Here is a 27,965-nt window from a genome sequence, read left to right as displayed (position 1 = left end):
TTCACGTAGATTCCAACATGGTCGTTGTATCTGCCTGACTTCTTTTTGTCGCGAGCTTTTTCTTGAGACGAACGAAAATGGCTGCTGCTCTTTCAATCACTATTCGCCCATCTCGCGCATCACAGTGGTGAAGCAGATTTTGTGAAAAGTAACATAAACTATTTCAAAAGAAAGAGAGGGAAGACAGAAAGAGAGGGAGGCAGAGAGGACTCGGCGTTAGCACTTTTCCATATGGGCGGTCCGTGAGAGTAGGCTGTGATAATAAAGTAGCTGGTAAAATAAGTTGATCTCGTCAAGCGCCTTTTTAATAATATTTCGAAGCAAACTCAATGATGGACCATGCATTACAAAGAGAGAGCAGCCACTGGCCAAGCCAGCGACGTCTTGAAGAGCTATGTAATGTAATATGACGGAGATTCTTTCTCGCGTTTTGTGCGTGCTTGAGGGGTCGCCAAATCACATTACAGCCCGCTGTACTAATACAAGCACGTGCTTCTGAAAGCGAACGCTTTCTTTTTTATCGCAAAAATATAGATCGGCCGAATCGTGAATAATTCATTCCTCCGGAGCATTTCAAGCGCCCAGAAACATGCCATCACCATATAAGAACGAAATTATTACAAAACTGACGCAACGTGGAAGAAAAAAGAAACGTGGAGCGAGGGAATTCTCGTCACGTGGAAGCACTCAGAGGTTAGCTAAACGCGCACGTAAAGGAAATAAAGATAAGCTGCGCCTCGCAGTTTGCTCGGCGCATATACTCTGAACACCAATTTAATAAGGCCTTCGAAGCTAGCAGCTGCATCCTCGTCAGCTCCAAGACGGGCACGGCGTTGTGATTGCGCTCTCGTGTGGCACAAAATACGAAAAGCGCACCGACCGTTACCGAAATAGCGCAAGATCTCCGTGTACGCATCTTACCATCAACCGCAAGAACTCTAGTGGGTGAGAGAGAGAAAGAGAGTTAATCAAAGAAGAGACTAACCAATACTATGATTACTATTACCATGCATAGTCTTTCCTTGTTCTGTTGGTCATGTAATCTGGACCAGGGTTGTCGGAGTAAGCAATCTCGGCGTGCTTTTTTTTTTCATAGTATACCTTAAGCTTCTCCGTCCACTTTAAGTGCGTAGCAACACGAGACCTGCGAGGCCTGCGCGCGCCTTGTTCCGTCTGCAGACTTCGAAGATGTTTCCTCCACCTCGCTTCCATTCCTCGCACTGTTCCCGTCCGCATACTTCCCGTCCGTTTACTTCATTATACGTCTCAGTTGTGAGTAAGGGAACAATCAATTCGAATGGCATATTAATCGAACGGGTGCAGAAAAGAAAAATTCATCTGTATACTATGTAAACGTCGTCTTCTGAAATAGCAACAAAACCTTCTCAATCCTGCACAATCATGCTACGCTTTCGTCACTTAACTGCAGACGCGGTCGCACCGACGTCCTCTTTTTGTAGTGTCTTTCACGGAATTTTCCCACTGACGGATCCATTAGCTTCCGTTTCACAATGGTTTCCGCAAAGGAATGTGCCAGGCACGTAGGCCCTTCCACGTTCGTGCCTATTTCAGTAAACAGTCACCGCTTCACAAAATTCAGAGCCTTTAAACCTGTCACTCTCTCCATCTTTATATCTCTCAAATCTTGTTGTCTTCTTTCGGTTCCAAGCTTCAGGCCTCTTTCTTGCTGCACTACTCTCCTGTCTTCTCATAGTTTCTCTCTCCTTCCGTATATGATATCTGTAGCTCCATTTCGTGTTTTGACTAGATTATTGCCAATTACGTACCTGTGTATCCTGTTCTGTTCGTTTATTCAGTTTTCCTTATGAACTGATAGTGTTTTATTCATTAAGTGTTTTTTCTCTGTGCGCGAGTACTTAGACGTCCGGTTGTTCCTGGGCCCATATAAAATATTTATCAGTTTAGTGTATTCAAGAAGATGTTGCTGTCTGTATAGGTGGAGTTGGCTGCTCTTTCTTTTGACACGATGGTAGGGCCTAGAACGATGGTCGCAATAGGAGCATCGGTAAGAAAAAGATGTTACATCATTTATAGAAGTCCCGTACACGAAATATAAATGCTCACAAAATAAAGACGTTCTTCAGCCGCTGCTAATGAGGTTCATCTTGAGCCTTTCAATACAAGAATAGTAAGAACAACAAGATTAAAGTTACAATAATCAGATCAAGTAACGTGTTTTATATATTTTCTTGATTCCCAAAGAAACTGTACTGCGGCACATGCATCGATGTTTTGCAATTTTTCGGGTGGCCATTGATAGAAGCTATTTCCCGGAGGTTAATCAGAGGCTATCTCCACTTGCTTACCCCCTACGGGGAAAAGGAGGAATTGGCAGAAAATATGAAATAAACGAAATTAAACGAAATAATTAGGAACCACCTAGCATAATTTTTGTGGAACGCTTCCTCACAGTCTGTCAAGGTGTGAAAAAAAAAACCAAAAGCGTGCGAATGAAAAGTGCCACGCGATAATTTTCGGCCATTCGCCAAGGCATTCATACGTTGCGAGGCGAAGTACACTGTGCGCTGTCTCTCTCACAATGTTGAAGCTTCAGGCAACCATTATTCTGCGTTCACTTCGCGTGCACAGAACAGCCAGCTCGTTGTGGCCGTGACCGAGAACGCCACGAGTTCGCACTGCTGATGCTCCCTCTCCTTTCCTTCTCTTTCTCCCTTACCACCCTTTCCCCCCTGCTTAGTGCATAGCAAAGCAGGCGCGCCTCTTTCACCATCACCGCCTGCCCTCCCTCTCCCTCTCTCTTCCTTCTCCTGGCAACTGGCGCATGCGCACACAGTAGACGCAGCTAAAACAGCACAGTTCCAAAGTGACGTACGCTTAACGCTTATCTGCAAGACCCGTAAAGGTCATGGCTAATCAGAATCCGGTGACTCCTCGTCCCTCTCACGCCACGTCTGCGCCGCGGACGCCTCGCGACACAAAGAGCCGGCATAGTTTATCGACCCGAATGAAGACGTAGAACAAGTTCAATATACGCTGAAGAGAAACTCTACTGAAGTCTACTTGCCGCGGTGGCTTAATAGTGGCTGCGGCGTGAGGCTGAGGACCACAAAATAGTCGGTTCGACTACTTCGCGCTTATCCACTTATCCCACGCGGTAGAAACCTGACCACAGGCGGTCAAAATTTATCCGCAGCCTTCCCCTGTATGACATCTTTCGCAGGGAGAATTTGAGGACGTTAAACCTACGTGCTGGGCTTTCGGCGCCAAAACCACAATTTTATTACGAGGCACGCCGCAGTGGGGAACTCCGAATTAACTTTGACCACCAGGGGATCTTCAACGTGCCCCAAATGCACGGGACATTGGACGTTCTTGCATTTCGCGCCCATCGAAATGCGGCCACGAAAAACGTGGCCGAGATTCCATCCCGTGACCTCGTGCTTAAGCAGCGCAGCACCGTAGCCGCTAAGCCACCGCGGCTGGTATTAAACATGACGACAACATCGATTTCGGTTAAGCTTGACGTAGTCGTTGCGCTACGCCGCCTCCATTCAGACGCGCACACGTGCCTTAGGAAATCACTTAAATTATGGGAATTGTTCGAGAAATATGAGAACGTAATTTCAAAACGTCAGTTTCTGCAGTGCCCGACGGCCTACGGCATTCTCTTCTTTTTTTTTTTACGTGCGAGAAATAGAATCATATAGTTTTTCATCGCTACTATGTGAAAAGAAATAGCCGTCAGCACGATAAGCCGACCAGACATCTTCATTTTTGTTTTTTAGTTCAATAAGAGGAATCTGCTTGAGCCCAGCCGGCACTAAGTCGTGTTGTAATTGCGCAAGCGGTGTCGAAATTCAACACGTCGACACGCCAGATTCATTCTTTTTTTTTTTCTTTTACTTGCGTGGCTGTGCTGCTCTCCCACCCACTTCACTAAAACCATGTTCTGACGATTCAAAGCAGATTGAAGAAGCGAAAGTTTGCTGCATCAGCGCAACCAGTATTTTTCCTTTCTTTCATTCTTTCTTTCTTTCTTTCTTTCTTTCTTTCTTTCTTTCTTTCTTTCTTTCTTTCTTTCTTTCATATAACGAAGTCTTCTAGTTACCACCGTAATTCCTTAGCCATAATCGACGCCACGGCCTTCTTGTTACCAAGCGGTCGCGCTTACCAGCGAGAGATATTGGACAAGAAGGAGGCGGTGTTCAGATTATTTTTGGCGAGTAATATTCCAATAAAAAAGTAACATGCTTATTAAAGTGTATAGTTCCTAGTGAGACATTCAAAGAAATTTGCAGATGCTAGAAGAATCGTATAAATAGATAAATTTCCATTAAATAATAACTTCAAAATAAGATAAAAGAAGCGTGGAAATTGTTCGAAAGGTTTATCACCTATAAACCAATAAAAACCATAATACGAGCCACCATGTAGTTGAAAGTCCTGTGAAGACGCACCCCCAAAATCACTTCACGGGCAACTGAGGACTAACCCAGCCGGCGAAATTGAACGTCTTTGTGTAGGAGAACCAACGTTATTAGAGAGGTTTAGCTTTGCGTAAGACGTGATACGTTACCGTAATACGTTAGGCCCTTTGCGCATGCGCCGCCACTCCACGGAACCGCGGTAGACGAGCCGAGAAATGAGGGTAAAAAAAATGGCTGTGGCTTAGGTAAGGTTAAGCCCAGGATGCGAAGCATACTAGCCTTTATTTTAGTTGTTGAACCACTGTTTAGCCTGGTGAACTGCTGTTGCTTGGCTATATTTGGTTCGGCTAGACGAAGAAACAACTCATGCATTACTTCTTCGCCTTCAAGAGTGGAACGCGACAGCGTTCCCGTCGACCCGCCAAGGGGTGTAAGACAATGGGCTACAGGGCAGCGACTACGCGCCCCGCATTGGACGCGGTGAGCGTCGAGCAAAGCAGCGTTCGGCGCGGCAACGAAATGTGCGCCTGAGCAAGAGACGCACGCCTTAGAAACAGCGCGTTTCTAAGGCAACACCGCATTCACTAGAGGCGCTTTTGTACCGCTTTGAAGCGTTGTACTCGTGGCTCAGTGGTAGCGTCTCCGTCCCACACTCCGGAGACCCTGGTTCGATTCCCACCCAGCCCGTCTTGCAAGAGTTGAGCCAAAGCCACTTCTCCTCTGTCGTGACGTCACGGTGTCACGTGATTTCATGGTCACCGCCGCGCCTGAGGAGAGCTGGGTTGAGCCCTCGTAATATGCTTCGCATAAAAAGTGACATCCTTGCGTACCCTGCTAACACGTGGCAGCAAATTAATGAAGCGATGAATATTTCCGCGTTTCGCATTCCATTGCATCACGAGCACTGATTCTGAGGCGTCATCTGTTTAGTGGAAAGCTGATGGAAATTAAAACACCTTCCCGGCTCGATTTCTTCTCTTTGGGCCTAGTACCGTCAAAACAATTAGCTGATCTCAATAGCAGTGATAAAACATCGCTAATGCTTTGTTTTCAGAGTGAGATGGGCCGGAGCGATGGCTGATTTTAAGGCAATTATGTGTTCCTGTCAATCCGTTGATTTGGGTTGAAGCAGGCAGACTTCGCTGGTTCGGGCGCTGTGACGTTGTTTCACAATCGCGGCAACTTGTGTGGTACAAGGCGCGCATGACCAGCTGCAGCCTAGTGAATCGGGCTTCGCAATAATGTGTCACGTATCGCGAAAAGGCAAAGCAATCGCTTCCCGGGATCGCACGATCCGCACGCGTCTTGCATGCGCGAAGAAGTAGACGCTCGCGCTATGCAATCGTGAATGCCCGTTGCGCCTGCATTTACACGGCAGAAGACTGTGACAGTGTGGCATTCCTCGAAGGAGCGATGAGCACTCTCCTGCTCGTTTCGCAAGAGTGCGTTTCCACAGTAAACAAACACACTAAAGGAGAAAGAAGGAAAGGAAGGAGAAGGAGAAAGAGGAGAAGTGGAGGAGGAGGAGGAGGAGGAGGAGGAGGAGGAAAAAAGAAGAAAGTATTAGTAAGCCAGCACGCATCCGCAGACGAACGTTCACTGAAATAGCCGCAGGAGCTCGGCCTGTCTGGACTCCCGAGAGAAGCGCGACAGCGCTTTTGTGGCCCCCAGAATATCAGAGCAAACTTCGTCACATTTATTGCGTCGCGTTAGGCAATACCCAGAAGCGCTTGTGCATCGACTTTTGAATGCACGCTAAAGAACCCGACGTGGTCGAACACGATCCGGAGTGCCTCGCTACGTCGTCTGTCATAGCCCGTACGCCGACTTGGGAAAGTGAAGCCCCACGCTTTCGACAAGCCTCGAGAACTGACTGCCGCGACTCGAATGTTGTAGGACAGGATAACTGGTGTTTCTATCAGTGAAGCTCCTACCTCCTACCGAAATCATTCGTCAGTAATCTGCCCATGGCATCAGGTTAGGCGGCTTACAACGAGGAAGCAAAGCAACATGAAAAAAGAAGTGCCCGTCACACTCGAAGACAGAGCAAAGGCGCTGTCGTGCGTAGTCATGGAATCGCTGGCGTGCCCGCCTTATTGTAGTTCTCGAGTTCGTCCTCCTATTGGTCGCACCAAAATGAACCCGTGCTGAAGGGTACTCAGAAACCAGCAGTGTAGAGACGTTGTTTCGTCCGTTTTCTATGTTGACCCGAGCGGGCTCTATGGGAGACGGCAGTGTTTTAATTAGCAGACTATTCCAGGCAGAACAACCTAGGCGAGAAAATGGAGACAGAGCAGCGGTGTGGCTTGACGATCAGGCAAAAACAAAAGGAAAAAAATGGCTGTGGCTTAGGTAAGGTTAAGCCCAGGATGCGAAGCATACTAGCCTTTATTTTAGTTGTTGAACCACTGTTTAGCCTGGTGAACTGCTGTTGCTTGGCTATATTTGGTTCGGCTAGACGAAGAAACAACTCATGCATTACTTCTTCGCCTTCAAGAGTGGAACGCGACAGCGTTCCCGTCGACCCGCCAAGGGGTGTAAGACAATGGGCTACAGGGCAGCGACTACGCGCCCCGCATTGGACGCGGTGAGCGTCGAGCAAAGCAGCGTTCGGCGCGGCAACGAAATGTGCGCCTGAGCAAGAGACGCACGCCTTAGAAACAGCGCGTTTCTAAGGCAACACCGCATTCACTAGAGGCGCTTTTGTACCGCTTTGAAGCGTTGTACTCGTGGCTCAGTGGTAGCGTCTCCGTCCCACACTCCGGAGACCCTGGTTCGATTCCCACCCAGCCCGTCTTGCAAGAGTTGAGCCAAAGCCACTTCTCCTCTGTCGTGACGTCACGGTGTCACGTGATTTCATGGTCACCGCCGCGCCTGAGGAGCTGGGTTGAGCCCTCGTAATATGCTTCGCATAAAAAATGTTTTTGTTCAGGAAGGAAAGAAGCGAAGCACCTTGCTCTTAGTTTCAGACGCAGCAACGTCTGTGGTTCCATCTTAGATATCCTAGCGAAACCGTGCAAATTTCTACAAAAACTTGTTTTCCTTATTTACTTTCCTTTACTACTTATTATGTTTATTACTTACTATTCTTTATTACATCACACGTACCTGCATCGGGAAACCCTCAATTTTCACATTTACAGTTATGTATTTCGTTTAAAGTTACATTAATAAATTGTTCTTTTTTTTTCAGTCCCTTACCCCTTATACAGCTCGTTTTTTCGCGGATACCCCAGTGCGTTGCGCAGTTTTACCGAAGGCCATCCAACCCAACCAACATATTTCCGGCAGGCTTGGAAGATGGGCCGTGGTTCATGATGAATACGCGCAGCGAGAACAAGAAGAAAAACTGGTGTCACGAAGTTTACGACACGGATAAAGAAAAAAAAAGTGATACGAACATGGAAAAGTATGATGGCACCAACGAATGCAATGGGGCGATGAAGAGAGAAATATGGCGGGTGAGAAATTGATCTCAGATGCGGAAACTATTAGAAGAGGCAGTGAAGCAAGGAAGTGAAGAAAAACGAAATATTGTCACGTGCAAAAGCTGTGGGGTCCATCCTTCAAATGGAAAAGAAAAGAGAGAGAGAAAAGCCCCAACAGCTTTGTAACAGCTCCTTTAAACGAGATAATACATCTAGCAGAGCACGCGGAATAACTTCGTTTGCGTCGGCGACTTCAAAGGAGACGTCCGATTTTTCAATGTCGAAGCAAGAACGCGGAGGCTGGGAAACACTATATGACCCCGGGCAGATCTTCACGAGGTAAAAAAGAAAAAAAAACAGAGATAATGACTTCGCTAAAGGCACGGTCGCCAGAAGGCAAAACAGCCAGTCGACGCTGGTTAGTTCACTATGCAAGTGCAAAACTAAGCGGGCCATAATAGGTTTCGCGAGTATGACCCGGCAAATTTATGTTCTAGTTATATATTGGCCAGATCTAACGAAGAACTGATCTAACGCTGAAACGAAGAAACTATCTAGCGCTGTCTGTCTCAACATCACCAGACAGGTGAGACATTCACAGCGAAATATAGGCAAACTTATTCTAGTCGCATTCATTATATTCTATTCTCAGTAACAAGCAATATCATTGTACGATCATGATGGTAACTTTATGCGCAGTGGCAATCATTTTCAGTCGCATTAGCACGACTCGACAAACAGCTTTTGCAGGCACACAAGATACTAGGCTACAGACTTTATCGAGTGTACTCACAAAGCTCTCTCTATGCGCGATTGACCTTCAAGATCGAGTGGCCTGTGGGGTCGCTTTTGAGCACCTGGCGTTTTCTATGCGCACTTGTGTGTTCAGGAAACCGCTTTCGTTTTATCACTGTCATGTTTCTGTTACCTAGTCTCCCTCACCACCCGGGCTTTACAGACGGGACGCATCGCTTCTATACCGGCTGTGGTTGGGAGTGCCTTCACATAGGCGCACACTACTTTGATAGGAATGACCGACAGTGGTGCGTGCGACATCTGCGGCGGCGAAGAGAACATCGAACATTTGTTGTGCCACTGTCATCGATTTCAGTCGGAAAAACAAACATTAGCTATCGCATTGCGACCACTGGACGATCGGCCCGTTGTCCGTGCAGGTGCTACTTGAAGACTGTCCCCATCCCTCGTCGGCCCACAAACCTGTGAAGGCACTTTCGTCTTTCATGAGGGTGACTGACCTGTGTCAACGCCTTTGGCTTGCTCAGCTCCTCCGCGTGCGTGCGCGCGATCACCACGTCTCCCCCCCCCCTTTCCCCCTCCTCTCTCTATGTCATCTTTCTATTCCTTCTTTCACTCACCCAGAGTAGGGTAGCCAACCAGACGCTTTTCCGGTTAACATCTCTGCCTTCCCTCTCTCTTTCCTCCTCTTTCTCCTATTCTTTCTCACCCTGTGTAGGACAGTCAACCAGACGCTTAACTTTCTTCCCTTCCTATTTTCACATTGTCAATGTTGCATGTTTTGAGCAGAGCGTGGCCTCAAAGCGTGCGTATTGCTAATGGCACAAATGCAACCAGATCCACTGCCACAGCCTATTAGAATTGGTGAAAGCGAGGGAGCGCCTCGTGCACGAACATAATGCACCCGGTTCATCAGAAACGCGAATGCACTCATCGCGTATAGCTGGCCGCCAAGCAACATCATTACTGAGGCAGGCGGGCGGGCAGTCACGATATCGTAATTCATCTATTTTTTGCTCAGTGAACGTTTACTTACGTCGATCCGTTAGAGCTGTTCCTTCACGACTTCCGTAGGACCAAGCCTCGTGGACATGCACAGTCACGTGGGCTAACGAACGACCATCCGCCTTGTTTCACCCGCGCTCGGCAAAGTCCCGTGCCTTCGCGCGCAACACGGAAGACCGTGCATTAGGAAATGTTATAAATCATGAGCAACAGAACGGCGATAGGAGCATGGCGAGACAGAGCGCGAACGAGAGAGTTGCGCAGTCCGCGACGATATACGAGCGCGGCTGTAGCGGCTAACTTGCCCCCCTACACTCGGAACCCAGTGAAGCCATATAGCGCGCCAGCGACTGCAAACAAAACGCGTGTACGTAAGCCGGCGCCTTGCTTGGAGGCCTCCCAGTGTGTCGTAAATGTAACAGGAGATTCGCTGCATGTGTTGGGGCCGTTTCGGACGACGCGAATACATATTGCAAATTTCGCGGTGCTCGCTATTTGCTTGCTCTCTCCGTTGTTATAGAGCTGCCGGCTTACGAAGTCCTCGCGTGCCACCACACCGCACAGCTCTAGACGCGTCTCGGGCGGCTTCACTCAATATCTGCACCGAACGCAGGGGAAACTCAGTATTGAAGCTGCGTCATGTTACATCGTGCGCGCCGATTCTAGCGTTGAAACGTGGGCGTACTGCGGTTTCGCAAACACAGACACACGAGGCTGCGCTGAGCGCGCAAGCGAAGTTCGCAACACATGGCCAAAACTGCAAGTTTTACATAATGCGTCGGTAGCAAGTACAGAGAGAACAAAAAAAAAAGAATAATATAACAAAGAATGAATTGGAAACATTGAAAGCGACAGCAAGTTTCTGCGTTGCGCAACAAGGCACCAGCCTTCTCGCCTTATTTCCCTCGCAGCAGCAGATCAAGTGAACTCCAACACTCGTGAGCCGCGCATGCGCCGCCTGTAAGGGAACGTAGCGGCGTCGTGAACGTGCCTTGAGTGTCCGTGCAATTGCTTGAACATATAATCCCGGAGCAACAACTTGAGCAACACCTGAACAACAAATCCGGACGAAGCATCAACACTGCGAATGGCACTTCGCTGTGTACACGCCCGTTCTGCGGCAAAGCAGAACTTAGATGGAATTAAAATATACTCGTTACACATACTACCCATTCAACGGGAATACCCTTGAACTTAGAAGTTCTTTATAATTTCTCACGTTAAGGAAAACCGCTTCTTTTTCCTGTGGGGCACAGAAGTTCTCACAATTTTTGAAAGTGCAAGTAACCGAAATGTGTTTCGCGTGCTACACTTGAGTACGATTATTTATGTTGCTTTATTGGGAAATTACGCAGCACACGAAGAGTGTGGTACGCATTCTCTGAATGAAATTTCGACCTTGGTTATCGCAAGTTCTCGATAATTATTTGGTTCTAGGTTGTAATGCAGGAAACATAACTGGTGGGAGATCTGGGTATTCAAACACGCCTTTGTAAACAACGCGTATTCGAAAAAGAGCATCAAAGAAAACTTTGGGGAATTCCAGTAATATCAAGTGGAATTAATTCCACAAAGAAGTCCATCAAGTTGCTTTAGCCGCAAAGTAGCATTCAGTGGCACTACGACATGCCCTCTTCGCCTGCTTGTATGAAATAAACTACAGTAGCATACAGACATATTTCTGCAAACTGTACGTGGAGTCTAGAGATAACTCTATTGACCCTACAACGAGCAACGCATCGAGGAGGGTACGCGGCGTACTGCATTCGGGCGGCGCTTTCCCTCTCGGCTAGCGCAGGTTTGTAGACAACCATGCGGCGTTAACCTCTCCCGCGCAAGATGGACTGTTTCGCCTCCTCTTAACGGCTCGCTATGAATTGCGTGCGTTGAGTCGAGCGCGTCCGCTCGTTTATAACCGCCTCGCCGTGGGCTGTCGCGCACCTCCTTTTCAACAGGCAGCACCGGGTGCCACAGAGGCTGCGCAGCGCGCTACAAGACACAAGACAGGCTGTCGCAGCGCGCCACAAGACAAGCTGTCACGTAGAGTGCGATATTTCTTCGCAAAAGAAGGCAGAGACAGACTAGGCTCGAAAAGAAAAGAACTATTGCGCGTTGCATTCAGCTAGGCCGTCTTACAGCGAGCCGTCATATTTTCTCTCCAGCTCTCTCTCTATATTTCCGCGGGAGCCTAATATGCGGACGGTGAGGGCCATTACTCATGACACAAGCGAACCGAACCCTTTCGACTTCTTATGCAATAGAGCTTTGCCGAAGTCAGTCGGGCAGCAGCGAAGCACTCGCGGTGAGCACGTGTCTGTCACGTATGAATGGATCGATGTTATGAGCATCCCCTTTGAGAGCATGGCAGTGGCGGGGGCCCATTAGGCTCGATGTATCTTGCAGCAGTAGCTGTTGCGGGCTCACTCGGCTCTGGATGCGCCAATCCATAATCCGGTGCTGGAAAAACTGGCATCAATCTGTCATCGTGACGACGAGAACATAAAATGGACAAACTAATAGAATAGACAAGGCTAGCGCGAGCACTCGACGACCCCCCCCCCCCCCCCCACTTTCCAGAGGCATTCGCATTTTCCCCGTCGTCGCTGGAGCGGCTGCCGCTGTTTCGATTACAAATAACCATTCCCTTAGTTGGCTTTTACCTATTCTTTTTTTAGTGTTTCTGCTGCATCTGCTTTCCGTTCCTCAGATTTGTGGTTTACGGGAGCCAGCCGCAGAGGCTTTAAAGATGTTTTCCCATTAAAGAAAAGTTAAGCTTGACGAGGAATCTTGCTTTCACGGTGTTCGTGTCATTTGCGCATACCCATGCACCACTAATATTCCCACAGTTTGGTACTGTCGCCGGCGAAAGCCTAAAATAAAGTAGTCGAACATATTCTTGGATTGTAGCACGAAGTGGCACTGACAGAGACTAGAAGCAGAACGTAGTAGGATTTATACCACTGTTCAACTCGAGGTAACTTGTACGGACGTGCAGCCAATTACGTTCGCTCATCTTCGTGACGTAGAGGCGGAGGCGTACTACTCTCACTATTGGCGTTACTCGAGAACTATGTCTGAGAGCGCGGAGCCACATATGCAGTGCGGTTCCATGGGCGAAGCTTCTAGTAGATTTATAGGCCATCAACGAGCACAGTCTGCGCAAGAGACTCGTTGGCGCTTGTTTTTCGTAACCAGAAACACTAATAGCTCAGGCCAGGTTGCCTTCAGTCGTATTGAACTGCCGCATGAATACCGCGACGTTCCAATAAGCTACCATTCAAATGCTCCTGCATCATTTTGAAACGCTACGCAAGAATCTTCGCTTATCAGCCAGATTAATTAATTCATTCATTCATTCATTCATTCTCGACAACTCCTAGTTTCAAGAAAATACAATTTCGCTTTTAAGAAGCAAGCACTGTATTTTGAAAGATCACAAATCGTCTCGCTGAGACAGTGTGCCGTTATGAAGGCCATCCGACATTATGAAGAGATCATAATACCTTGATGGTGAAGCAGCGCACTGACACGGACACGGTGAAGACACACAAGACGACACCATTGTGTGTCTTCACCGCGTCCGTGTGTGCTTCACAAGAAAGGTACGATGATTGATCACCAAGTAGCCCAAATTTCCACGTTAATAATTATGGGGTTCAAGGTGTCAAAACCACTTTCTGATTATGAGGCACGCCATAGTGGAGGAATCCGGAAATTTTGAGCACCTGGGGTTCTTTAACGTGCACCTAAATCTAAGTACACGGGTGTTTTCGCATTTCGCCCCCATCGAAATGCGGCCGCCGTGGCCGGGATTCGATCCCGCGACCTCGTGCTCAGCAGCCCAACACCATAGCTTTCCACGTTAAGAAGAGAGATGGAGAGATAGTGAGAATACTATCTTGTAACTTTGCTATGGAGCTTTATGTTATCATCGCCGTCATAAAGCTGAAAAGGAAAGCTGCGAAACGTCACTCCAACTCGCAAGCGCTACGTCATGGCGCGTTCGCGCGCCTTTATAGTTTGCAATGTTCATACCGGTCAAGGCCAGTTAAGCATACGTCTACTTTTGAATCGGTATACAGTCGTGTAAAGCAGCGGGCCTCCAGGAGCGGTCCACGATGTCTTCGAAGTGTACAAGCAGCCGAGAGCCCAAGCCGGACTTCTGGCAGTGACACAACTCAAACGCAGTACTTCCCGCGTACTAGGCAGATGCTCAACTTGTGAGTGGGCATCCTGTATTGGGCCGCTCACTACCGCGACCCCCTCCCCCCCCCCCCGAGATGCTCAGATATTTGAAAGCCATATAGAAAGGTTAAAATGAAGCACAGACATACCTGGGCCTTCACCCCAAGAAACGGAGGAAGAACAATTAAGTTTAATTTTTTTCTCATTCATCTTTTCGCGAGGACCGACAGTCATAAACTTACCGAGGCAACTACGAAAACACCAGAACGTCAGCGACACAATTCACTTTAGTTAAAGGGAGTGCGTACTTTTTATAAGCAGCCATAAGCCCAAAAATTAAAAGCACTATTCGTCAAAAGTAAACACGGGCATTTTTTAGCAGTTTACGTAGAAGAAAAGGCGAAAAGGGGAGATTCTTCTTAGATACAATAGAACGGACGAACGCCTCGAGTTCGTTACCTTGAAAAACGTCAAGACATCGGGGAAAAAAACTGCAGCCGTTGAGATTAGACGGCGCTATGTTTTTTTTTTTTTTTCACGTCTCGCAGCAACCCGCGGAGACTGCTAACCACATCGGTTCGATAAACGTGATTGCCTAGGGGCACCCCGGCCTCACTCGCGCGGACGGCATCACAAGAGCTACAATTAAAGATGAATGCGCGCATTCGGGCGTGGCGATCGACCTTAACCTCACGCTCGCCCTGCTCGTCCGCAAGCAGCGGGCAACAAATAAGTGATGGCTCGACCACTCCGGCGTACTTCCACGCTCGGTCACGCATTGGCGAAGCGTGCACGCGTATTCCGTCATGGCTGCCAACCACCGCAGCTATGCGGCAGCCGCCGCGCTTAACGCCAACCGAAGTGCCGCCAGGCGGCGTTGGAGCATTACAAAAAGCGGAAGCAAGTTCAGCGGAAGCAGTGGCAAAGCAAACAGGTCCGCAATGGGCAACCAGCGCTGAAGCTTCGCGTGCCGACAGCAGCGCCGTAACACACAGCCTAGCGAGCGGTAGACACAGTTTCCAGTAGCACACGCAGTGATTTCGTGTCAGCAAATTCACCGATTGTCTTGAGTCACACTTTTCACGGCTCCTCAAACGGCAGGGAACCGACGTGCTAGGACGTAGCAGCGCATGCGCTCTACGCAGCGCGCATGGCCATGGACAGAACTTGGCTGGCCGCATCGGGCTAGACAAACATTGATACAGGCGCACGTTTCTTATCGCTAAATATGTCGTGCCATCTTCGTAGCCTCCCTATCGGACGGTTTCAGCATATTTTAGTAACGCATGAAAAATGTCGTAGCGCCTCCTGGCCAGCGCTGGTTCCCCATAGACATTAGTAAGAGGCGATTGGAGGATTGGTGGAAGAAAAGTAGGGAAACGACAAAAGACGGAGACGTACAAAAGCACAGTTCGCAATAGGGGATCAGAAAATTTGCACGTGTTAGTTCATAGCGTTTTTTTTTCTTTTCTTTTTTCATTGGTTAACCTAGGTAGGATATCAGGCAGCATGGCGCAACCCACCGCCCCGTTCCAAAGGGGACGCTCATAACATCCATCCATCCATCCAGAAACCTGGGGCCGAATCTTATAACGGTTCGGAATACGAACCGTTCGCTTCGCCGCTTACGTCACTAGATGTGGCACTTCCAAGCCGGCGGTGGAAGGAGGGGAGAACGCGACCAATAGATGAGAGGGTGCCACCTCTGAAGTGTACGTCATTATATGACGAGCTAATCGAGGAATTGCAAAATGTTTCCGCTTGCTAAATAAATGTAAAATATAAATTTAATATTATACGCTAAGTTCTGAAGTATAAATGTGTGGTGCCGGGCGTTTACGCAATGCAGAAGTAATTTATTAATGTCATTCTTTTTTATTCTCAGCCGACAGGCGGTATCGCAAGCGTAAATGAGTTGGCAGAGCGCAGCGCTATGTCGTCTGCTACCAGGAGCTCGCAGGATGCACGCAACAGGAACGCACTGCCGGCACTTCTCAAGTAGCGAGCGCGACAAAACCGTGAACTGGTTCTTAGGGACACCTTTACTAGCCGACTATATCAATTTTCCATCTTTTTTCGCCCTTCGTCATCGGCTCGGACATGACTCGCTCGCCGCCGCGCTGCCGCTGTCCCTGCGATAAGCCCCACGGCGCGTCGCGTGATAAAAGCAATGGAACTTGAAATCGAACATTACGATACACGGGCCCTGCATTGCCTGCGCGAAGTCAAATCGAATAGTGTGGTGCTGACGGTGCGCGCTGTGCCGTAAAATTGAGTAACGAAGTGCGGCACTCCCGAACCAGAGAAAAAAAGGCAGCCAAATAAGAGATCTCCACAATATCTTCCCGTCCTGACTGTATAGTTTTATCAGCCGAACGATGGAAGTGCTGAACCAGCCTAGGTTGAACCCTTCTGACTGCTGAACGGCGATCTGCAAGCTATTCACGCTGGCGATAGCACTGAGAATTCGATCTCACCATGCAAATATCTCCTTGGCATTGGCTTTGAAGCTGAGGTCACGGGAAAGCTGACCCAGCCCTTCAACCGGCCAACACAGTAATTGCGAGAGCAACTTTGTGGACGGTGTCGGCAGCAGAGATCTAGGTCATTCCGATGAATGCTTCACGTCCGACCGACCTCTGGGAACTGCAGGCCAGTGGCGATGAACCGCAGCGCGCAATATTCCTTCCTTTGCGTGGAATGGCCACTCGTACGCTTGCACCTGAGTCCCCTACATTTGATAGCGTAGCCTGCAAAAGGTTTGCTTAGAAAGCCAGCAAGGGCGGTGCAACTCATTATCGGTCACATCTTCGAACGCGTATCGCGCTTCCAGCCGTGGTCGACACCGAAAGAGCAACGCTAAGCAGACGACGAAGGCAGGTGATAGCCTCCGAAGCAACCAACGCACGCGCGCGCGACGCCCGCGTGTCTCCGGGGTCGCGCGACCGGCGCGCGCGGCCAGGCTCACAAGCCAAAGCCAAGCCACAGCAACGGAACCCAAAGCGGACTACCCCTTCGCCGGTTCCTACGACCGGTTCGCTTTGAAGATGATTGACAGATGCGTGACGTATTCGAAAATTGCGATACCGCCCCGCTGCCTCTGACGACCTGTGACGTAATAAAAATTTTGGCCAATCAGGTGAGGCCAAAGGAACGGTTCCCCAACCGAACCGTTATAAGATTCGGCCCCTGGAGAAGGGGCAGGCTTCGGTGGTAGGCTGCGCAACGTCGTTTTCAACCCGCAAAGTGGAAACACTCCAGCCCCGGAGCGGCCTTCTTTAAAACAAAAGAAAGAGAAGAGCACCGTCGATGGAGAACTGGAGAAGCAGCAATTAAAGCACAACCGGCGAAAACCGGAGTGCTCGTTAAACGCGCAGCGCGCTTTCGGCGAGGAGCGTTAGTGCCGCCGACGCGTTTCCACGTTCGAGCAGGCTTGGTCGAAGCGTTGTTCGATCGTGAATAATAATGGCAGAGGCGATCGCATCGGCGAATTTCGAGCAAGAAGCTTCGACCGCCGTCCTAGGAGGGAACGTGACGTTCTTTGCGGCCGAGAGGCGAGGAATAACACTTGTCTGGACGGTGCCGACCATGAATCAATGAATGTGCGTTGTTTAGTGGCACAAGGGCCAGGTATGGCCAAAGAGGGTGCTGGCCACTTATTTCCCCACATGATCAAGAGATTTCTGCGCGCGCTTCACAAAATGACAATGTTCCGCTCGCAAGCCCTGAGCAATGCAACATTTAATTACAAGGGATTGCGTTTTAAAGCTCGATTCTGTACGGACCGTTCTTCAGTGCAGCAGACAGGTCATGCGGGCGGCCGAGGCCAGCGGGGCATTGCACGACCGCTGCACGTAAATAGTTTAAGACAATAAATGTTTCACTCTCTCTCAGTTCAGCACGGTAGGGGCGAAACGGGAGGCCGGCAAAGGAGGGGGGGGGGGGGGGAAACTTCAACACTTGAACCGCCAGGAACTTCATCTTGAACACAAAAAAACCTAAGCACTAGAATTTTACTGGCCTAACAGAACTAAATGGCACGGGGAAATGCTCCTCTTTTGCGTCATCAGCTCTTTCATGACTCTTTTGCTTTGTTGAAGTAGCACACGGCACTCCAACGAAGCAAAACCCATCAACCGTAAACTTCGATGGCACCAGAGGGAAGTGTGGTACTAGCGTCCAGGCGTGCCGCAAGTATGGCCATTCAGTTAGCATTAAAATCATCAGCACTGTAATGATACGTAGCCAAACGTCGTCATTCTGGTTTAGAGCGTCCTTGTCGCACCTGATGTTGAACTTCCTAACGCTGGGGTATACTCACTGGGAACGTGTTGAACAACAAAATAATTTGTTTCTTCTCTGTCTTCTACTACTGAATGGCTTTCAGGGCATTGCAATGAAAAAGGAATGATTAGAATTTTAAAAGGAATCACGCGTAGTAAGATTTACCGAACTACACCTGGATAATGGACGGTCGGCGTCGGCGCCGACCGTCCATTAAGCGAAAGTCGCCGTATATATTCTAGGCGGCACTAAAGTTCTTATATCATTGAATTTTTTTTTTCGAGAACACTGCGCTCGCTACTCTTCTGCCAATATTGCCGCGTCACGCTGACAACGCGCATGTCATTTGTGACCTGAAAGAACACGGTGCTGAGCGTTAAAGAAATGAAAGTGCGAAAGGATCGAAACCTTTTTTTAATTATTATTATTGTTAGTCGATGGGATTTGCCCGCCAAGTATACGGGTAATAAAGCAACGCCAGAAACGTCTTGTCAAACCTACTGTCCGCCACACAACGGTTATAGTTTTCAGGTAGGGCTGGCGTCAGAACAGCGTTTCTTAATATCTTAGGTCCGATCGCCTGCGTGCCAGGGCACATTCCGAGGAGGTGTCAGTCATCAGAGTGTGGACGAATCTTTAGAGCACCGAGGCAACAAACAAAGCACTATAGCGCTGTGTCTACGGCGCGAAAGTGACCAGGCCAAAGTACACGCACGGTCACACCGGACACAACGCGTGTCGTGTGATATTGCGATGGCCGTAGGCGCACACGTCCTTTCATCGCGAGAGCCGTACTCTACGGAGCACCCACGTAGGGGACCAATCACTGGGTCAAATCAGCCGCATCCCTGCGCAGCCCGCTCCCAGAGTTTTGTCGCAGCCAGAATTGCACCCTTCCCTCCACGCAACTCCTCCTCGCCGCAGCAGCTGACCACAGCAGGGGACCACATTACTTTCAAAAATTTCAGATCAACAGCGCTAGGGGGACGGCTGGTCTAGGTGGTCATCCACTAAAGATTCAGTGTACAGACTCGCCAGCGGGTGCTGTGTGTGCGTTATGCCCGAAGATGTGCAGCATGCATGTGACAGCCACTGTTACTTGTCAGACACTTGTAGTGCGAATCGGTCCTAGAGTTGCGGGGACGTAGTAAGCGCGGCGGAAAAGGTCAGTCATGCGTTGCACGCTGCGAGAGCGTCAATCGTTTTTCTAGTCCCTCGATGCTTCGAAGGCCAAGTGCCCAAATATCTCGGACCGCGTAAAAGGCACAGTTTCAGATGGTGAAAAGCGGTTTCCGAGTGACATTGTCCCGTTCGGAGTGCGAACGAACGAATCGCGAAAAATTCACTAAAACAAACGCTTTTTTTGATGCCTAAACTAAGAAAAATGTCGCCATTGCCATTCGTCCTGCATGAGCGAGAAAATGTGGCTCCTCGGCATGACCTCCCAGATGAGGCGTCCCTCGGTGCGTTCAAAAGATCTGAGAGACGGCGTGCTGGAACTTCTGTCATATCCGCTAAGCACCAGTTGTGCACCTCGCCCGCTTAAGTACTGTTTAAAGACTGCTAACAAGAAAATAATTACCAGCCCTGCAGCTTTGCCTAGATTGCTTCAGTATAGTGAAGGCTACTCATTTATTACTAATTTAGCTAAAGTGAAGTTTCCTCGCAACTGATATTTAACGAAACTTGGTGCATATCTGCACCAAGTTAAACATGTGCTGTTTATCTGATCGCTCAATGCAATGTACCATAATATGTGCTATCCAAATCCACCTGTCAGCGGTGGCTCCTTACTGGATAATAGAAACAGATCTCATAGGCTCTTTTGGTGACTGCATCTGCCGGAAGCGATTTGGTAGCCGGAAACAAGTCATAGACGCCATGTTTAGGTACTACCTGTATATTATAACCTAGCACCTAGAGTACCATGCAAGGTCACCAGCTCATATAACATCTTCAGCCTCACTCAAGTGTGACACTGCATTACACCAGGGACGCCTTTGCGGGCTGCGTGACAGTGTCCACAGAAACAGTTTGTATGTACCTGCGTGTGTGTGTGTGTGTGTGTGTAGGTTCGTTTTCCTGTTTTTTATTTTTTTTTAATTCTTCTCTCTCTCACCTATCGCACACCCTTGCCCATCCCCCAGTACAGGATAGCCAACCGGAGATAATCTCTGGCTAACCTCCCTGTCTTTCCTTTGCCTCTCTCTCTCTCTCTCTCTCTCTCTCTCTCTCTCTCTCTCTCTCTCTCTCTCTTAAGCCTCACGTTAAAGTCAACATCTCTCTCTACCTAGTCGTGCCGAGGTGCTAGACCCGGTAGCTTTTGTGACATCTGTACTCAGTGACAGCCCAGGAATTACACAGAAGCTACAGCCACAAAAACGCAGTGGACCTCTCCTCGCTTCTCAAAGAAAGCTGAATCAGCTGGAGACCGCTTATGCACTAATGACTTTGGTCGGCTAATTTAAACGCTAAGCCAATTAGAAAATGAAAGACAGTTCTTTAAAACTGAAATATCACCGCTGGCTGAGCAGTGAGATCAGGATGCCCTATAATGTGCGCCTAGACGTTCAGGTTTCACCCTGAAACCAGTGACACAAAGATCGATCTCTACGGAGAAAAAATTTCTTTCAAACTCGTGAAAACGCTTGACGTCAGGAAAACAAGGGAATCGAACTGGCTGGCGCATCTATGCGAATTTTGTTTTAGTGGAAAGTGCAAATATAAACTTGTAATTCTTAGGTTGTCACCGACCACAGTAGGTGGGAAATCAGGAAATTCAGGCGCAAAAGGACTTCGGCGGCGCACTCGGAAACAGTAGTGCCCCACAACGCCATGAGTAGACAGTACAATTTCGGCATTATACCGTAGCTCTTCATGAAGGGGACCTTCTGTTGAGCAACTCGGAAAGGAAGTCTCCAGGTCGATAAACCATTTACCAGTTGGTCACTCGTTCGCAGAGCGTTACGACGGGCGCGCTTTTCTTTCTAGCTTTTGCCCAATTGCGGGTCCGGCTGAGCACAAAGGACCACACGGTTGCCCAAGTCCTGCGAGACTGCGCCCCAACGGTGTCGCAAGAGTTTCGCTCGATTACTGCACTCGATTGCGATTTGTTTTGAGCACCCGCGTGCCTCATAATGACATTGACAGTAACTTTATTGGAGGGTCCAGATCAACTTGATTCGGCTCCCCAATCAAATTGGTGGCTCCGCCACACAGGCAAAGCTAATCATTAGTTTGTAGCATAAAAATTCTCTAAATCACTGTAGGGGACTCTGGTGCTGTAGTGACAACAGGAGTTGTAGGTAAGGCTCTTCAGCCAACCTGGAAATTATGGTTATGGTACATGAATTTGCCTAAACTTCCTCCGTCTGGTTGAAACCACTTGTGATTACGTAGATTCGTCATTCTGAGCGAAACAATGCGATAAGTGCAGCAAAATTGGCAATGCTTGTGCAAATAAACAGATGTTTGTTGTGTGGCTCTGTTTCTAAAACTATGATTGTTTTAAAAAGTTAGAAAGGCAAAGCGCAATAAGCAGTACCGCAGGAACGGCTGAAGCCACAAGCAAGTAAAAAAGATAATTGTACGTATTACCCGTTATTACTGTGGCAGTTAAACCACTGTAACAACCAAATAAGTTTTCGTAAATCTGGTATAGGCAGTAAGGGACATGACAGCCGTGTAAGCTGAACCAAAAGATAATAGTGGGCTAAACGTGCGTTTTTCAGGCTATCAAGGAGAAGTTTTATTGATACCAATCACAAACATACTCTCATGATAGAGAGTTGTCGAACGTTGAATCCAGGCGGGGTATAAACAATTGCCGACTACTGAGTCAAACCCTAACAAAAAAAAGAAAAGCCAACATTCTTACCTGAGAAACACTCTCTGTTTCAACAACAACAACAACAACAAAAACAGAACAACGAAAAATTCATCGACTCGGTGGCCCTAACAAGGAAGGGGATCGCAATGCGTTTTAATGGTAAAAGACGCTGCGCGACATTTTACTGCTAGCTCAGCGAATGTATGTGCATTGACGCCCGTCATAATACAGAGCGTCAGCAAGTTTCAGCGCATCCCGTCGTGATGAAAGCGTGGTGGAATTCTCCGCGCGTGCTTCGCACTCTGTCCGCACCGTCAGCAGCTTCCGCTTGAAGTGAGTTTTTCTTTTCTACCATTGGCGGGTGAGGCGTTTCGATGTTTAGAACGACGAGAACGAGCGTTCTTCCCTTGCTAGCGATGGCCCCATTAGAGGTTGAAACGTGGGCGAAAACAACAAAAACACAATGGCACGGTGAAAGTAGCAAGTTAAAAAAAGAAGAACAGCCGAAATGCCCGCGCCATAGGAGTGACAAAGTATATCTCAGTAAATCGCAGCTGCTGTCCGCCACTCTATGGCAATGCAGAAAAATAGGGTGCTCCTGTCTTTCAGAAATTAATTCAGGGGAAACACAAAAGCATGGAGAAAATTAGTCAGCGAAAAAGTGTAAAGTAGACATTATTTAGTTCCGCAAGTGCCAACTCTCGTGCATGGTGCATCATCGCCGTAGTTGCTTTTGCACCCAAAAACACTAACCAACTAACTAACTAACTAACTAACTAAGTGCAAATTCGCATTCCTCTCTTCAATTTAGATCAAGGAACTTAAGTGCTCCCTATACCTGGAAGTACCGCCTACGTGGTCTCTATTTGCACATGTGCGATACACACGCACACACGCACGCACACAGAAACAAAATCAGCAAATTTCTCCAACTCATTCTTGTTACAAAAGCAAAAGAAAGTGCGTAGTCACCTTATGCGCCTCATAAGAACATCTATTTGTCCACGCACACAATATCCGTGAAAGCGGGCGTCACTGTCTTGCTCGCGAAACCGTCCGGTCAGAATTGCCCGCGAAGTAAGTATTGAACTAACGCGCACGCGGCGTCCAGCAACAACTGAGCACGCTGTAGCATATACATGCATTGCGCCGTTCGATCGCAGAACAACAAACCCATCACTGCTTCGCCGAACAGCACAACAATCAACCCCGATAACAACGGCGTCACTCTTTTTTTTCTTTTTTCTTTCTTTCTGTTTTTATCAGCCACTTAACAGCAAACGACCTATACGGAACGCACGCCTATGCAGCGCTCTGTAAATTCAATGCACTACGGCGCAACAGAATTTAGACGAGTACACCGCTTCTATACTGGCTTTCAGGCCGCGGTGTTTATGATTCGGCTAAGCCTGTGTAAGGATTTACTTTTTATTTCCTTTCGTGGAAGCTCCTGCTCCTGCTGCGGGGCAATAACGCCGCCTTCGTAGCTGGCATCGCTCGCTATTCACATTCCCATTTACGATTTCGCCACAGCTGTCATTTGAGTCTGCCTCCGCGTAAATTCCAGCGTTCAGCAAAATCCCCGGACTCTTGGTCGTCGGGGGCAGACGGCGGCTTTTACGCGCTCGGACGAGAATTCTCCGTCTGCACGGAGGATTCGGGGGCTATATAAACGGTTGCCGGCTTTTCCTGACATGGCTTTGGCATCGGCATCGCGCTTGCGCTTACAACGCACACGGCCTGGAAGGCTTAACAGTGCGTTGTGAACTCCCGCACACACTTCGTTCTTCTGTTACGGCGCGCAAACACGGAGTAGCGGTCAAGTTCAATCAGCAGCCTTTTGTAAAATCTCTATAGCGCGGCTCGCGTAGCAAGTGCAAGCGCTCACTTAGTTGCTGGCGCACCGTGGCATGCAGTTGGGGCTTTGGTGGCTGGCGAGTCGGCGGCGAGGCTAATCTAAACATCGCGTTTGGTTCAATAAACCAGGCCTGTGTGAGGGAGGCATTAAAGCGTAATATCGCAACCGATCACCCCGCTGTTTACACGCGCAAACACACGCAGAGAGAGAAAGAGAGAAATGATAAGGGAATGGCAGGGAGGTTGACGACCAGGCGGAGCCTGGTCTTGCACTGGGGAGTGTGAAAAGAGCACTAGAAAGGATGAGTGCGAGGAGAGAAATAAAATATTAGTAGACACGCATGCATGCACGCACCGAAGCGTTCATATCGCTCAGTTCGTCACAATCATTTACATTCGCTGGTGCGTCTCGAGAGAGGCAGCAACGCTTTTGTGGCGGTTTCTTTTTTTTTCTTTCTTTTACATCGCCGAAGCGCACGTGGCCACACTCCCAGGATCTTCTCTTCTTCAAACGACTTGTCCAATTTCCCTAAAGCGGTCAGAAGGGCAAGCCTCGGGTTTTCGTATGTTGGGTGGACTACACAATCGTTTTAGGCGTAGCAACAAGCATGACCAGCTCATCGACGAAGAAAGCAGTGAACGCGACTGACGTAAACAAATTGCAAGATATGATTTTCGTGAAACGTTTCTTACGAGCCGGTCAGCCTTTTGCAGTTTGCGCAATTAGTTCTGCGAGCCACGTTCAAGTGACTTTGAGAGCGTCCGGCGCTGCGTGTCTACATACAGATAGGGAAAGACAGGACGCAATATGGCTCCAGTGAGAACGTAAATTAGCTTCGGTAGCTTCATCATCACCTGTCGCGCCAGTAACATGCGCGAAGAACGAGTCAGATTACCGCTATCACACACTAGGAACGACCTAGTTTAGCGTCACTTCCATAAGCTTTCTAAGAACGATATCGATCAACACCTGCAAAGGTGAAGAAAAGATGGCTTGCCGTATAAGAGGAACTCTGAAAAGAATAATGGAACACATGAGAGGGATGCTACCATACGCAGCTGCTCCCTCGCCAAACAGTGCCAAAAATGACCACCGCACAGAATCCCCTCACGGATCAGAGCGGGTCAGCCTCATCCCTAATTCCTCTAACCATTACGCAGGCAGCTGTATTCAACAAAAGGGTCAGCGTTGATTGGGAAGCGTTGGCAACCGTTGATAAAGAGGAAGAGAGGAGAAGGTAAGGGAAGGCACGGAGATAAACCAGACACACGTAAGGTCTACTATCCTACGCATGGAGAAAAGTGCTTACAAAAAAATTTGGAGTACGCTTAAGCTTCGTGTTTAAGAGTGGAACGCGATAGCGTCCAAAGATCCCTGACTGCTTCTCGCGCTTCCCGGTAACCATAATGTTTAACGGGAACGCTGGCACAAAGTGCCAAGAACAGTGCTCGTAACCGGGCTCGAAAAACTGGACAATCGCCCCTTTACAGAGGAGAAAGCTCTAGGACACTGGTCCAGACGGGCTTCGGCACTCAAGGCCTTAAGGGCTTTGCTGAAGTTTTTAAGGACATGCGAATCGTGTGATCGCCTTTGAGTGTTGTATCGCGTAGTCTCGCGTTACTGCGTGAATTTCCTTATTTTTTTTTCTCCTCTTCTTCTTCTTTCTCCTTTTATTCCTTTTACCCCTTTCCCAAGCACAGGGTAGCCAGCCGGTACTTACACTGGCTAACCTCCCTGTCTTTCCTCCTCTTTGTCTCTCTCTCTCTCTCTCTCTGACGGCGAGCGCCATGCACGAAGGAGAGCTATCTGGTAGAAACGCAGCCTCTTGCATGAGCCAAACCCACTATCGCAGATAGTGCACAGCCGCGCCCCAAAAAAAAAGGACATCATATTTTCAGATAATAAAGTTTTTCATCCATCCATCCATCATATTTTCAGGTATCGGTTAGTGTCTTGCGCTTTTAATACGTTAATCTGGGAAGATTTATCATAAAAGGCATGCGCTGTCGATGTTCTGTTTCATAGAATTTGTTAATAGGCTGTCATTCTCAAAATACCTATGAATAAGTTTGTCAAGAATGTGAAGAAAGGGAACCGAAGGGCACAATTTTTATTATTTGTGTCATAAGAATCCAACAAACAAAATATCAAGGACAACATAGGGGTTTGTGAGTGGTGGCGCTTGCTAACACTCCCGGGGTTAGTTGTTGTAGTAAAACATAAATAGCCCAGAAAGTGGATGGGAAAACGGCGCCGCGGTAGCTCAATTGGTAAGAGCATCGCACGTGTAATGCGAACCCGTGGGTTCGTATCCCACCTGCGGTCCGTTGCTACTTCATCCACTTTCATTTCCCCTTATTAATCATTTCCTTAATACAATTAGTAAGTACAAGTAATTTCCCCTATGTTCTCCTTGGCGTCGTTGTTGGCTTCTTACGATATGTCAAGAAGGTAAGACAAGGCATGAACAGCTTTCGTCATATAATGTTGTGTGAAATAAAACCCGCATATACCGCATGTCACATAGCAAAGCGTGGCATATACATATGCCTAAATATACGCGGCAATGGTTGCTCACGGGACGACGACACCGGATTTTCTGCGACACTGGGCCCTTAATCGCGTCAAAACTGAAGATGAGCTAAGCCACAGAGGCCGTGTCGGTCCGGAGGGTCACTGTAATCTGTCGACTCCGGTGACCAATTGTATTCCTACTGTGGGCCCACGGTTCACACTCTCTCCCTCTTTTCTGCTCGTCTCGAGTTGAATTACAAATGCAATCACTCTCCACCGAATAGCGACAAATTAACATCGACGATCGGCGATTGTCCGTGCAGGCGTTATTCGAACGACATCCCCATCTCTCGTCGGTCCACACGTCAGTGACGACCCTTTCGTGCATCTTGAGGTCTACTGGCCTGCGTGAACTTCTTTGACTGCGTGACGCCGTATGTGCGCGTGCACAGATTCATCGCCATCTTTTGTTCCTCTCTCTTGCATTCCCCTGTTTCCCTCCCCGAGCGAAGGGTAGCCAACCAGATGATTTTCTTGTTCACATCATTGCCTTCTCTTTTACGTTTCCTCCTCCTAGCGTCCCCTTAAAGAAAACTTCTAATTAAATTCTTTGTTAACCAGTGTAGCACAAGGATAAACTTGCAAAGTAAGTCGCACAAATGACTACGATGGGCTCGAGGGCCTACGAGAACGAACATCGAACACCTCTACTGCCATCTCTCAGGCTTCTCCGAACGCCCAGAAGGAGAGCGTCAAAGCGGTCGCAACCGGTTATGACACCACGACTTCGTAAAGGCATCTCATCCACCGTTTGCCACTCGACCCGAGAGAGGCAGGGTGATCGCCAAGCTGCGCGGTGCAGCAGAGCGAATGCGCGCGTAATCAAAAGATCGGGGCGTCGCAGCTCTTGCGACAAGTGCGAACTCACGGTTCGCCGCCGCACCATATACGTTGGGCGCTCTCACACGCGTGGTTGCGCGTCGTGATTTGCGCAAAGACCCTTCTATGCGCGCCCCGGCCTCTCTAACGACGGCGTTTACACCACACGAAACGTCATTAGGCCCCACAAAAAGAAAGAGAAAGAAATAAAGATGCAAAATTGCCGCGGCTGTGCTACTGACGGACGCCCCCGCATACATGTGTCGCAGTTCGGCAGCGTCCAGACGACACTGCTCGGCAGCAAGTAAAAAAAGAAAAGAAAAAAAACGGGAATCTGCGTCCCTTTGACTGCGTTGCATGCAGGCGCGCCTAACATGAACTAGGGCATGGTAATCGAAGGAGTCTAAGCGGTCTATAAAGGGTAATGTTGCGCGCCGTCGGCACCTCCCCCCCTCCCTTCCCCGATGCCATCATCGGGCGCGGGTTCCCGAAAGGGGATGCCAAATGAGCCGTAAGGTGCGTGACGCGAGGAGCGGCGATGAAGAGGAGACCCACGTGTCCCCGATGTTGTTCCGGGCACCGCTGTAGATGCGCAGAGCGCGAGCGGGTCCTCACCTCACCCGACTTACAAGTTAAGTGAATCCACCCTCCCTCGCTCGAGGCTTAATGGACTTTAAGGTCCAAGAGCGACGACAGAGATGCTATGAGAGAGGACTCAATCGAGGGTGTTGGATTCATTCTGTACGCACAGGGCTATTTACCCTTCTCCTAACGCTCAGAGCACGAGCAGCACCTCTCCAATCCGACGCGTATGTGGC

The 27,965-nt window shown here is 48.7% G+C and overlaps 2 long non-coding RNA genes and 1 other non-coding gene across 3 annotated transcripts in view; 2 read left to right on the top strand and 1 right to left on the bottom strand.

The window, feature by feature from the left end:
* Positions 1-27,965, top strand: part of LOC135920952 (uncharacterized) — a 552,461-nt gene that overhangs the window by 365,455 nt on the left and 159,041 nt on the right. The window lies entirely within an intron of this gene.
* LOC135921926 (uncharacterized) overlaps positions 1-27,965 on the bottom strand; it is a 124,787-nt gene that overhangs the window by 38,130 nt on the left and 58,692 nt on the right. The gene's annotated exons all lie outside the window — the stretch shown is intronic.
* TRNAT-UGU (transfer RNA threonine (anticodon UGU)) lies at positions 26,007-26,079 on the top strand. The gene has a single exon. It is a non-coding gene; the product is annotated as a tRNA-Thr (tRNA).

The sequence above is a fragment of the Dermacentor albipictus genome, chromosome 8, assembly GCF_038994185.2.
Source record: "Dermacentor albipictus isolate Rhodes 1998 colony chromosome 8, USDA_Dalb.pri_finalv2, whole genome shotgun sequence".
Lineage (NCBI taxonomy): Eukaryota > Metazoa > Arthropoda > Arachnida > Ixodida > Ixodidae > Dermacentor > Dermacentor albipictus.
Note: the sequence above shows the minus strand (reverse complement) of the source record. Positions and strands in the feature narration are given on the sequence as shown.